Here is a 14,099-nt window from a genome sequence, read left to right on the forward strand (position 1 = left end):
TGCCAGGCGTCTCCCCGAGATACCTTCCATGATTAAACGGAAAGTGAAAGTAAAAAAAACACACAGCGAAAAATCCTTTATTTGGAATAAAAGACAAAAAACACCTCATTTACCTTTTTATTAATCCCAAAACAACAATCCAGGTCCGACGTAATCCACACAACACTGTCAGCTCTGCTACATGAAGATGACAGGGAGCGATCTGTGTCCTCTCCACGTAGCACCTGAAGTAAGCCGCGCTGTCACCTCAGACTTCAGTCTGCTTTGCACACCTCAAGACTACGAAATCTGCCTATGTTCCTCATTGGAGCCAGTGGCTGAATGGATAGAGCGGTCGCCTAAGAAGCATTAGTTCACAAGTTCTGGCCCCGGCCGTCCCGGTAAAAAATGTAATTTATTTTTAAATTAGAATTATTTATTTATAATTCTAATTTAATTTAATTATGCACTGAGGGGAGGAGCCAGACATCAGCTGTGAGTCACACCTCTAAAATCGGAGCAGTTCACGGAATAAGGCTGCATTGCTCTCTCTTTCTCTCAGTCAGTCAGTCAGTCAGTCTAAGGCTAAGTTCACACTTCCGTTGTTTTGTATCAGTCACATGCGTCGCTTGACGCATGTGACTGATGCGTTGTACAACGGATGACAACGGATGACAAAGAAAAGAATTTCATTGTCCGAATCCATTGTGTGCGGGAGGGGGCTGAGCCGAGCGGGGGGCGGAGCTGAGCGGGGGACGGAGCCAGGCGCTGAGGATGTCAGTGGCAGTGCTGCGGTCTGCATGGCTGGGGACAGGTGAGTGTGTGTGTGAGTGAGTGTTGTGAGTGTGTGTGTACATGTGCGGAGTGCGGGAGGGGGCGGGACCGAGCGGGGAAGTGCCGGCTCCCTGCACACATAACCAGACTAAATATCGGGTAAAGCAAAGCACCTGATGTTTACCTTGGTTACCCAATATTTACCTTGGTTACGGGCGTACTCCGCTTAGCCCTGGCTCCTTGCACCATAACCAGGGTAAATATCGGGTAACCAAGCAAAGCTGGTGACGTGTGCAGGGAGCTAGAGAGCATGCGCAGCGAAATCCGACGGATTGCACTGCTCAAAAAACGTTACATGCTGCGTTCCTCCCCTGATCAGTCGGGCGGAGGGTGCAACGCAGCATCATCAGTCACAATCCGCCGCTCATACAAGTCTATGGGAACAACGGAATCCGCTAAATGGATTATGTTGTTTACCAGAGCCGCAGATTGTGACTGATACAATTTAACGAAAGTGTGAACCTAGCCTCAGTCAGTCTCAGTCAGTTTCAGTCAGTCAGTCTCAGTCAGTCAGTCTAAAGGCTACTTTACACACTGCGATATCGGTCCCGATATCGCTAGTGTAGGTAGCCGCCCCCATCTGTTGCGCGACACGGGCAAATCGCTGCCCGTTCCGCACAACATCGCCCAGACCGGTCACACATACATACCTGTCCGGCGACGTCGCTGTGACGGGCGAACCGCCTCCTTTCTAAGGGGGCGGTCCGTGCGGCGTCACAGCGACGTCACTGAACCGCCACCCAATAGCAGCGGAGGGGCGGAGATGAGCGGGACGTAACATCCCGCCCACCTCCTTCCTTCCTCATAGCGGCCGGGAGGCAGGTAAGGGGAGCATCCTCGTTCCTGCGGTGTCACACGCAGCGATGTGTGCTGCCGCAGGAATGAGGAACAACCTCGTTACTGCTGCAGTAACGAGATTTGAGAATGGACCCCCGTGTCGCCGATTAGCGATTTTGCACGTTTTTGCAACGATGCAAAATCGCTTATCGGTGTTACACGCAACGGCATCGCTAATGCGGCCGGATGTGCGTCACGAATTCCGTGACCCCAACGAGTTCGCATTAGCGATGACGCAGCGTGTAAAGCCCGCTTTAGTCTCAGTCTGTCAGTCAGTCTCTCTCATCTATTCTCTCTCTCCTCTCTCTTCTCTCTCTCTTCTTCTCTCCTCTCTCTCTTCTCTCCTCTTCTCTCTCTTCTCTCTCTCCTCTCTCTTTTCTCTCCTCTTCTCTATCTCTTCTCTCCTCTTCTCTCTCTCTTCTCTCCTCTTCTCTCTCTATCTCCCTCTTCTCTCTTTTTTTCTCTCTTTTTTCTCTTTTCTCTCTCTTCTTTCTCTCTCTCTCTCAGACCTGGCGATGATCAGCTGATGCGGTCACCTGATGGAATCAGCTGACACTATAAGTCGAGCAGTGAGGCCGGCTTTTTACCGCCCGGCCGGCTAAGCTATTAGCTGATGCTGTCAAACAGGAGTCTGCACAGAAGTGTGTAGTTTTTTTTTTTTTTTTTTGCACCGATGCATCAGCTGATTGTATAAAAGCCGTTTATACAATCAGCTGCTGTGTGATGTGATTCAGGCCCTTGAACCTGACACATCATCTGATCGCTTTGCCTTCCAGCAAAAAACGATCAGATGATATTGGATCCAGATTGGACGGCGCGGGACCCTTGACCCAGGATTACTGCGGACGGGGTTCTTTATTTCAATAAAGATGCAGTTACTAATAGTGTTGTGTTTTATTTCTAATAAAAATATTTTTCTGTGTGTTGTGTTTTTTTTATCTGTACTAGAAATTCATGGTGGCCATGTGTAATATTGGCGTGACACCATGAATTTCGGGCTTAGGGCCAGTTGATAATATACAGCTAGCCCTAATCCCATTATTACCCAGCGAGCCACCCGTCACCAGGGCAGCTGGTAGAGTTGGATACAGCGCCAGAAGATGGCGCTTCTAAGAAAGCGCCCTTTTCTGGGGCAGCTGCGGACTGCAATTCGCAGCAGGGGTGCCCAGAAAGCTTAGGCACCCTGAGCTACGGATTCCACTCCCCAGCTGCCTAGTTGTACCTGGCTGGACACAAAAATTGGGCGAAGCCCACGTCATTTTTTTTTTTTTTTTAATTATTTCATGAAATTCATGAAATAATTAAAAAAAAGGGCTTCCCTATATTTTTGGTTCCCAGCTGGGCACAAATAGGCAGCTGGGGGTTGGGGGCAGCCCGTAGCTGCCTGCTGTACCTGGCTAGCATACAAAAACATGGCGAAGCCTACGTAATTTTTTGGGGGGCAAAAAACTCCTGCATACAATCCTGGATGGAGTATGCTGAGCCTTGTAGTTCTGCAGCTGCTGTCTGTCTGTATGGAGGAGAGCAGACAGCAGCTGCAGAACTACAAGGCTCAGCATACTCCATTCACTAGTGTATGCAGGAGAGCAGACAGCAGCTGCAGAACTACAAGACTCAGCATACTCCATCCAGGACTGTATGCAGGAGTTTTTTGCCCACCAAAAAAAATTGACGTGGGTTTCGCCATATTTTTGTATGCTAGCCAGGTACAGCAGGCAGGTACGGCTGCCCCCAACCCCCAGCTGCCTATTTGTACCCGGCTGGGAACTAAAAAAATAGGGAAGCATGTTTTTTAATTATTTCATGAATTTCATGAAATAATTAAAAAAAAAAAAATCAACATGAGCTTCGCCCCATTTTTGTTTCCAGCCAGGTTCAATTAGGCAGCTGGGGATTGGAATCCGCAGCACAGGTTAGCCCGAGCTTTCTGGGCCCCTCTGCTGCGAATTGCAGTCTGCAGCCGCCCTAGAAAATGGCGCTTTCATAGAAGCGCCATCATCTGGCGCTTTCATAGAAGCGCCATCATCTGGCGTTGGATCCAACTCTTCCAGCTGCCCTGGTGACGGTGGCTCGCTGGGTAATAATGAGTTAATACTAGCTTTGTTTTACTAGCTAGTATTAAGCCAGAGATTCTTAATGGCAGGCAAGTTTGACCCGGCCATTAAGAATCTCCAATAAAGGGTTAAAAAAAAAAAGACACCACACAGAGAAAAAATACTTTAATAGAAATAAATACACAGACACATTAGAGACTCCATGTTTATTACTCCCTGTCAGCCCTCCACGATCCTGCTCTTCTGTCTTCTTTCTCCTTCAAGCCATACAGCTCTGCTACATCAGACAGCACTGCATGGGAGGAAGACGCTGCTGCTCCCCGTGCAGTCTATTCACTCGGTGAGAGTGAGCAGAGGCTGCAGGCTTTAAGCGGTGACATCACTGCTGACAAGCGGGTTACCATAGCAACGGTGTTACGATCACGTGATTCCTGGTGCCCCTGCGGGCTGTAAGCGGTGACGTCACCACTGACAGGCGGGTTGCTATAGCAACGGTGATCTCCGTTATTGACCTGCTGTGGCAGCTGGTGAATAACGGAATGGGGAAGCCGACCATGTGCCAGAGCATTTTGCCGGTATACGGAGATGCTGGAACGATCACCGCGTACCAGAGACATGCAATGACAGGACCTAGCATGACATCATAGCCATGTGACCAGTTTGTAGCCAATGAGATAATAGACACGTGACTGGTCACATGCTATTTTTGACGTCACGGAAGGTCCTATCATCAGTGCTTGTTACCGGGAGGACGCAGCGATTATCGGAAGGAAAAGCGGCGGGAGACAGAGTGCAGGATGCGTCGCGGGGACATGTAAGTGTTATGGCAATGTTTATTAACTGTATGTGTACATTTATAATGTGTTTTTATGTGTTTGTGATTGCCTACCATTGTTTTCAATGGTGTTCGAGAGGTTCGAACCGAACCGAACTCGAGCCTTCAGAGGCTCGCTCATCTCTAGTCCTGTATTAATATCACGGATGACGCACCATTGCACCCGTGGCGATAGACTCGAGCAGGATTTACAGAGTACATCTGTTACGGTAGAAAATATATCACTTTTCGACATTGGTTTTCTACAATCAGAAAAGCCCTTTAAAATCAGCAAAAAAAAGTTTTTTGCTAAAGTTTCCCAGCAGTTTTTGCAGATTTGGTGTCAGGAAGCGCTGATAGCAGAGACTTGCGGTAATTGCCGCTCGGTGTTCAGCGCTCTTTGACAGGGGTAGAGGCCTCGTAAATTTATTCTTCTCCGAAATAAACGGAGAATGGCCCCTCTGCCTGGAATTAACATCACTGCACATAGATTAAAGGAGTTACCTTCTAACCTGTAAAAGAAAACTGTCTACAGCGAGGTGGCGGCGGCGGAGAGGAGCCGCAGAGCGCTGATTAATGTGCAGCCGAGAGTAAGTGTTTGATAGGAAAGGTGTGAAAGTGCTTAAAATCACATAACCGTAATTATTGTCATTAACAAACACCGCGGCGGTTCGGTATGCAAATGCAATCACTAATGAATGCACCTCCAACTGATTCTTTAACAAAACTTACCTTTGTATGAAGCTAAAAAAACAACAGATTATATAGTATAGTCTTACACATGGACAGGCATATACCATAGATGAATGTGTGCATGATACCTGTGTATATGTATATAATATGTGTATTGTGAATACGCCCGGTCCTACGTGTGCTGGTGCCTCATGTGATACAATGTCCTGGTGCCTCCCATATGGTGCACTGTAACATTCACAAAAGTCTAATCAACACTACCATACAGAAAGACACCAAAATAATAGCACCATATGATGGCCTAATAAATAGCAAAATGATACAGTGCAGTTATCGCAAACACTCCAAATTATAACAATCTGCGGTATAGTATAATGCTTTGGTGAGTATACCTTCTGAGGTGAGGTCACTGAGTTCATTGAGGTCCCCTGAGGTGAGGTTATCTGTGGACACAGGTGGAGGGCCGTTGGAACCTCCAGCTGTGACCGCAACTAACCTGAGTGACGTCACCGTTCATTGCTGCGGCTCATTCTCTGCCTGAAGCCCACAGCGGCTGGTCATGTTCTATAGCCTCACGCTGTCAGTACAGATGTTGCAGAGCAGGAATCATGGTGGGACCTCGTGTGGATTATGTCAAACCTGGGTGTTTTGGGGGGGGTTAATAAAGTGGTGAAAGAGGGTGTTTTTTGTAAAGGATTTTTTCTATGTTTGTGTTTATTTACTTTCATTTGCAGATTAGTGATGCGGTGTCTCATGGACACCTCACATTACTAATCTAGGGCTTAGTGGCAGCTGTGAGCTGTTATTAACCCTCTATTACCTTGATTGCCACTGTATCAGGGCAATCAAAAAGAGTTGGGTAAAGTGCTGGGATTGTCGCATCTAATGGATGCAACAATCTTGGGCTGCTATTTCTAGGCTGGGGGGTGTAATAACCATAAACCTCCCTAGCATGAGAATACCAGCCCCGAGCTGTCGGGCTTTATCATGGCTGGGTATCAATATTTTGGGGCGTCGGAAACAATTCTTTTTTAATTATTTATTGAAATAATTATATTTTTTTTAAAAAAAAAAGCTGCATGCGGTTCTTCTTATTTTTATGTACAACCAAGATAAGCGCACGGCTGGGGGCACTATATAAGGGGACTACACAACATTTTTTTAATTTATTTATTTTACACCAGCAGTATAACGCTGTCAGAGAGGGTGGGGGTGCAATCTGACTGCAGCCAATCAGGGATGCCGGTGGGCGGGGAAGGCAGTGAATATGTATAAGGGATAATTATTGGCCCTGGAAGTAGCACTGCAGCTGCGGGGAGACCAGTTGGGGTCCAGTGGACCCTACATGACAATTTAATCGCTAATGATTCCCATTAAAAGGATATGTACCCGGAGCCGCCTGTGCTGGATCCAGGGAGGGTGCCGGAATTTTAATATTATTTATTGTCAGTTTCACCGCAATTTCTGACTCCTGTAGACTCCAACAGACAATGCAGGTAATCTGGAGTCAGTGATCACAACTGTTTTGCTGGAAAGCATCCATGAAGGGGCAGACCAGGTGAACGGCATTGCTCATTTGCTCATTTTCTCATTTCCTTTGCACAATTGTGTTAAACTGGAACAATTACTAAATGAGAAAAAACCCGAGATAATAAGCTCCTGCTAAATGAATACAAAGCGCGGCATCCTTCAGTGTTAAATGCACCTTAACATGTAGGCGACACAATGATACAAGCAGCGCACAGCTGCTTCCGGGGCCTCCTGAGCATTCCTATAATGGAGGCGAGGATGCGCCGGCCCGGTGCCTGTGCCGCCCGTCCTAGCTCAGCTGCGCTGGGTATTAATGCGGTTATCCCTCATTTGCACACACGCACACGGCTGTTGGCACCGCAAAGGTATTTTCCTCTGCGCTGATTTCCAGCCCTTAGAGGAAGGCAGTGAATTATTTAAAGTGTCAAGATTTAAATCCCGGTCACCGGTCCCGGCGTCGCGCTCGCAAATTGGAGAGACTTTATTTTTTATGTGACTGTAAGTTTTTCTGGAGAGATTAGCGGACGCCATTGTCACTAATAAGAGACTCTGTTCTATCAGACCCCGCGCGCCGAGCGAGACGCGGATCATACTGTGGAGGCAGCGGGTACAGAAAGGCTTCAGGAGAGCGGAATAGGACATTATACCGGGGTCCTAGAGGTGAGAGGATGGATAAGCGGCTCCTCAGCACAGCTGGGCCAATATTCTGTGCACAAAGCAATGGATTTCATGGGTAAAGTCCAACCCAATGACGCCCCAGAAGATGTCGTGGACGCGTGTGGCAGTGCCAATGTGGCACCCTGTGCCTTGGTCGCCACAAATAATGGCTGCATGTGTATATCAATATGTATAACATGTATTATCAGCTTTAATGAGATTTGGTTTTCTCTGCTGTTCACTACATACACACATTTGCCCACACTCCCTTACTGGGGCCGATCACCACATACACACATTTGCCCACACTCCCTTACTGGGGCTGTTCACCACATACTCACATTTACCCACACTCCCTTACTGGGGCTGTTCACCTGAGCTAATACCAAAGCTTGTGGTGAGCCCTAAAAGGAGAAAGGGGAGGAGCTTAGCTGGGAGATACATTCAGTAAGATTTTTGGAGAGGAGTGTAATTTGGAGACCAACACAATTTGCTCAAAGGGCCACTAGAGGAACTAAACATTAATAAAATTTAACTTTTATTCCCAAATGTAAATAGAAATAGAACAGATCAATCTAAAAATAGTTGCAAGTAGAGCGATCTAATGCGCCGTGTACTAAATCATGTTTCCGGCCGCGGACCAGATACTGTAAGAAAGTGGACAGACGTACTACAAGGTTATCAGATCGGTATTAGCCTACTCTACCTATAAAAAGCTAATAGTCCCCCAACATGTTTCACCAAATCTGGCTTCATCCTCAGCTTCAGCCCCCTGAGGCATTATACAATGCGAGAAGCTCTGCCCCCTCCAAGTTTATAGATTCCTCTTGTCTTGTAAAATGGGCTCATTCCAACAAGTAGTTAGCACTATAAGGTTGCTCAGTGGTTAGCAATGTAGGGTGGCTCAGTGGTTAGCCCTGTAGGGTTGCTCAGTGGTTGACAATATATGTTGGCTCAGTGGTTAGCACAGTAGGGTGGCTCAGTGGTTAGCACTGTAGGGTTGTTCAGTTGTTAGCACTGTAGGGTGGCTCAGTGGTTAACAATGTATGTTGGCTCAGTGGTTAGAACTGTAGGGTGGCACTGTAGGGTGGCTCAGTGGTTAGCACTGTAGAGTGGCTCAGTGGTTAGCACATCAGGGTGGCTCAGTGGCAGGGCCGGCTCCAGGTTTTTGTGGGCCCCGGGCGGAAGAGTCCCAGTGGGCCCCATCCACACGCAGACACACATACGTACACATACATATACATATTTAACGACAAACTCACAAAAATACATATAGAACTGACACATCTATACAGTCATATACACTGACATACATAGATACACATCATACATGCATACAGACAGACACACACAGCTCTGCTAGATACATACATACAGACACAGCGCTGCTACATACATACACACATAGCTCTGCTATATACATACACACATAGCTCTGCTATATACATACACACATAGCTCTGCCACATACATACACACATAGCTCTGCTATATACATACACACATAGCTCTGCTACATACACACATAGCTCTGCTATATACATACACACCTAGCTCTGCTACATACACACATAGCTCTGCTATATACATACACACCTAGCTCTGCTACATACACACATAGCTCTGCTATATACATACACACATAGCTCTGCTACATACACACATAGCTCTGCTATATACATACACACCTAGCTCTGCTACATACACACATAGCTCTGCTATATACATACACACATAGCTCTGCTATATACATACACACATAGCTCTGCTATATACATGCACACATAGCTCTGCTATATACATGCACACATAGCTCTGCTATATACATGCACACATAGCTCTGCTATATACATGCACACATAGCTCTGCTATATACATGCACACATAGCTCTGCTATATACATGCACACATAGCTCTGCTATATACATGCACACATAGCTCTGCTACATACATGCACACATAGCTCTGCTATATACATGCACACATAGCTCTGCTATATACATGCACACATAGCTCTGCTATATACATGCACACATAGCTCTGCTATATACATGCACACATAGCTCTGCTATATACATGCACACATAGCTCTGCTATATACATGCACACATAGCTCTGCTATATACATGCACACAGCGCTGCTATATACATACACACCTAGCTCTGCTATATACATACACACATAGCTCTGCTATATACATACACACCTAGCTCTGCTATATACATACACACCTAGCTCTGCTATATACATACACACCTAGCTCTGCTATATACATACACACCTAGCTCTGCTATATACATACACACCTAGCTCTGCTATATACATACACACCTAGCTCTGCTATATACATACACACCTAGCTCTGCTATATACATACACACCTAGCTCTGCTATATACATACACACCTAGCTCTGCTATATACATACACACCTAGCTCTGCTATATACATACACACCTAGCTCTGCTATATACATACACACCTAGCTCTGCTATATACATACACACCTAGCTCTGCTATATACATACACACCTAGCTCTGCTATATACATACACACCTAGCTCTGCTATATACATACACACCTAGCTCTGCTATATACATACACACCTAGCTCTGCTATATACATACACACATAGCTCTGCTATATACATGCACACATAGTTCTGCTATATACATACACACCTAGCTCTGCTATATACATACACACCTAGCTCTGCTATATACATACACACCTAGCTCTGCTATATACATACACACCTAGCTCTGCTATATACATACACACCTAGCTCTGCTATATACATACACACCTAGCTCTGCTATATACATACACACCTAGCTCTGCTATATACATACACACCTAGCTCTGCTATATACATACACACATAGCTCTGCTATATACATACACACCTAGCTCTGCTATATACACACATAGCTCTGCTATATACATGCACACATAGCTCTGCTATATACATACACACATAGCTCTGCTATATACATACACACATAGCTCTGCTATATACATACACACATAGCTCTGCTATATACATACACACCTAGCTCTGCTATATACATACACACATAGCTCTGCTATATACATACACACCTAGCTCTGCTATATACATACACACCTAGCTCTGCTATATACATACACACCTAGCTCTGCTATATACATACACACCTAGCTCTGCTATATACATACACACCTAGCTCTGCTATATACATACACACCTAGCTCTGCTATATACATACACACCTAGCTCTGCTATATACATACACACCTAGCTCTGCTATATACATACACACCTAGCTCTGCTATATACATACACACCTAGCTCTGCTATATACATACACACATAGCTCTGCTATATACATACACACATAGCTCTGCTATATACATACACACCTAGCTCTGCTATATACATACACACCTAGCTCTGCTATATACATACACACCTAGCTCTGCTATATACATACACACCTAGCTCTGCTATATACATACACACCTAGCTCTGCTATATACACACATAGCTCTGCTATATACATGCACACCTAGCTCTGCTATATACATACACACATAGCTCTGCTATATACATACACACATAGCTCTGCTATATACATACACACCTAGCTCTGCTATATACATGCACACCTAGCTCTGCTATATACATGCACACATAGCTCTGCTATATACATACACACATAGCTCTGCTATATACATACACACCTAGCTCTGCTATATACATACACACATAGCTCTGCTATATACATGCACACCTAGCTCTGCTATATACATGCACACCTAGCTCTGCTATATACATGCACACATAGCTCTGCTATATACATGCACACATAGCTCTGCTATATACATACACACATAGCTCTGCTATATACATACACACCTAGCTCTGCTATATACATACACACCTAGCTCTGCTATATACATACACACCTAGCTCTGCTATATACATACACACATAGCTCTGCTATATACATACACACCTAGCTCTGCTATATACATACACACATAGCTCTGCTATATACATACACACCTAGCTCTGCTATATACATACACACCTAGCTCTGCTATATACATACACACATAGCTCTGCTATATACATACACACCTAGCTCTGCTATATACATACACACATAGCTCTGCTATATACATACACACCTAGCTCTGCTATATACATACACACCTAGCTCTGCTATATACATACACACCTAGCTCTGCTATATACATACACACATAGCTCTGCTATATACATACACACCTAGCTCTGCTATATACATACACACCTAGCTCTGCTATATACATACACACCTAGCTCTGCTATATACATACACACATAGCTCTGCTATATACATACACACATAGCTCTGCTATATACATACACACCTAGCTCTGCTATATACATACACACATAGCTCTGCTACATACAGACAGAGACAGACACGCGCGGCTCCGGGGGGGGGCATAAATCGGGGGGGTGGGGAGGGCACATACCGCTCAGGTCACGGAGGAGAGGGGGCCCACACAGCGCCGGAGGGACACGCTGTGCTGGGGGTCGCTGGCTGGCACTGCAACTCTCATCTGTGGGACTGAGCAGGATGCCGGTCTGTAGCTCCGCCCACAGATGAAGTTCAAACCAGGAAGTCTGCGCGCCTTAAAGAGACGGCGCCGCAGATTCCTGCCGACGACTGCGGTCCCCGGAATTCGGCCCGGGGACCGCAGAACTAAGGAGAGTGGGCCCCGGCCAAGGTGCACCAGAGCTGACGAGGCCGAGTGGGCCCCCCCGGCTCTCCAGGGCCCCGGCATTTGCCCGGGTATGCCGGGTGCTGACGCCGGCCCTGCTCAGTGGTTAACAGTGTATGTTGGCTCAGTGTTTAGCACTGTACGGTGGCTCAGTGGTTAGCACTGTAGGGTGGCTCAGTGGTTATCACTGAAGAGTGTCTCAGTTAGCACTGTACGGTGGCTCAGTGGTTAGCACTGTACGGTGGCTCAGTGGTTAGCACTATACGGTGGCTAAGTGGTTATCACTGAAGAGAGGCTCAGTTAGCACTGTAGGGTTGCTCAGTGGTTAGCACTGTAGGGTGGCTCAGTGGTTACACAGTGTATGTTGGCTCAGTGGTTAGCACTGTAGGGTGGTCAGTGGTTAGTACTGTAGAGTGGCTCAGTGGTTAGCACATCAGGGTGGCTCAGTGGTTAGCACAGCAGGATGACTAGCAATGTTGCTTTGCAGCGCTGGGGTCCTGGGTTCAAGTCCCACCAAGGACGCCATATACATGGCATTTGTACGTTCTTGTATTTGTGTGGGTCTGTGATCCCTGATGGGGACGTTGATGATAATGTCTATAAAGTGCTGTGGAAATGAATTGTGCTGTATAAATGAGTAAACACATAAATACATTACTGGATATCCATTTTCAGCCTAAAGGGTAACAAGGTCTTTTTCAAATCCACTAAAAGGTACCACTACCTGCTCATCTGCAGCGGTGACATTGCAGGTAATAAATAATTCTGAGCTTTCAATCACATTGTCGCTGAATATTAAACCCAGATTATTATTCCAAGCGAAGTCAAATGTCAGACGCAGACAGAGAATAAACACTCCAGATCGTTAGTTATTACTTTATCTGTATTTTACAAGTATTCATTGTTTCGTTGAGAGCTTGTGTAATAGACAATTGACAAATTGATAGTGTTCCGACGGCGGATTCGCGTTGGGTTTATCTGTTGCGCTGTAATGTATTGATAGATAAACACATGGCTGAAATAGGAAAAATAAATCACCAGAATCAAATCATATTTTATCACTTTTTTTGCATGGAAAAAAAAAATACATATATACAATTGTTTCAAAGTGAAAAGTGGGAAAATATTCATTCGGGAATTTATGAACTGGATTCTTTTTTTCTGCACATTCAGTACTGGATGATACATTTATCTATTGTTAGTCACAATTTGTCCTCCAAGTATACAGTAACAATTTTTATTTCTTTCGAGAGAGTGAAATGTTAAAAAACCTGAAAAGTTGGAAACTTTTTGGTCACCTAATCATCCAAAATTTGCATAAAAAAACTACATGGATAAACATGAAGAAATTAAAGGGATTTTCTATTGGTTTTTCACCCCCTTGCTATATATCATAGCTTTTTTAAAACAATACTTTTTGTTATATACGTGTATTAGATGTATAGCTTCTATAAGCACATCTCAGCAGGGATCACATAGTACAGATTCTTCTTTCTCCTCTGATACTTCCTTTTCCGGTATAGAAATCAGACCACATGAATGGCAATTGTCCCTGGGCTCCTGGGGGTAGGTGTGAACGTTTTGGAGTGAATGACAGCTGCCTGAGCATGCGTTCTGAAGACACAATTATTCTGCTTCACACAAGCTGAGCTGACAGTTTCATTCAGCAGTAACAGCAGGGGCTGAAACCTTTGCTAGTGAAGAGCTGCGATATGTGTTTCAAAAGCAAAGGGGTTAGGTAATACAATCACTGACATGGACAGCTGAAAAGTGCTGAACTTTCCATAACAAATACAGTGATAGGGCTGTACTGGCTATTTAGACATTGCCAGGTGGGCTGATACCTACCCTGGGCTGCTCTGACACTTGGTATCTCCCAATATATTCAGCCTCAAGGAATAATATTCCATGATGCCCTAGATGCTGCTGCATCTACTAGAAATAG

General features: G+C 45.3%; 1 protein-coding gene across 10 annotated transcripts in view; it reads left to right on the forward strand.

The window, feature by feature from the left end:
- DAB1 (DAB adaptor protein 1) overlaps window positions 1-14,099 on the forward strand; it is a 955,902-nt gene that overhangs the window by 174,947 nt on the left and 766,856 nt on the right. The gene's annotated exons all lie outside the window — the stretch shown is intronic.

The sequence above is a fragment of the Anomaloglossus baeobatrachus genome, chromosome 8 (assembly GCF_048569485.1).
Source record: "Anomaloglossus baeobatrachus isolate aAnoBae1 chromosome 8, aAnoBae1.hap1, whole genome shotgun sequence".
NCBI classification, from domain to species: Eukaryota; Metazoa; Chordata; class Amphibia; order Anura; family Aromobatidae; genus Anomaloglossus; species Anomaloglossus baeobatrachus.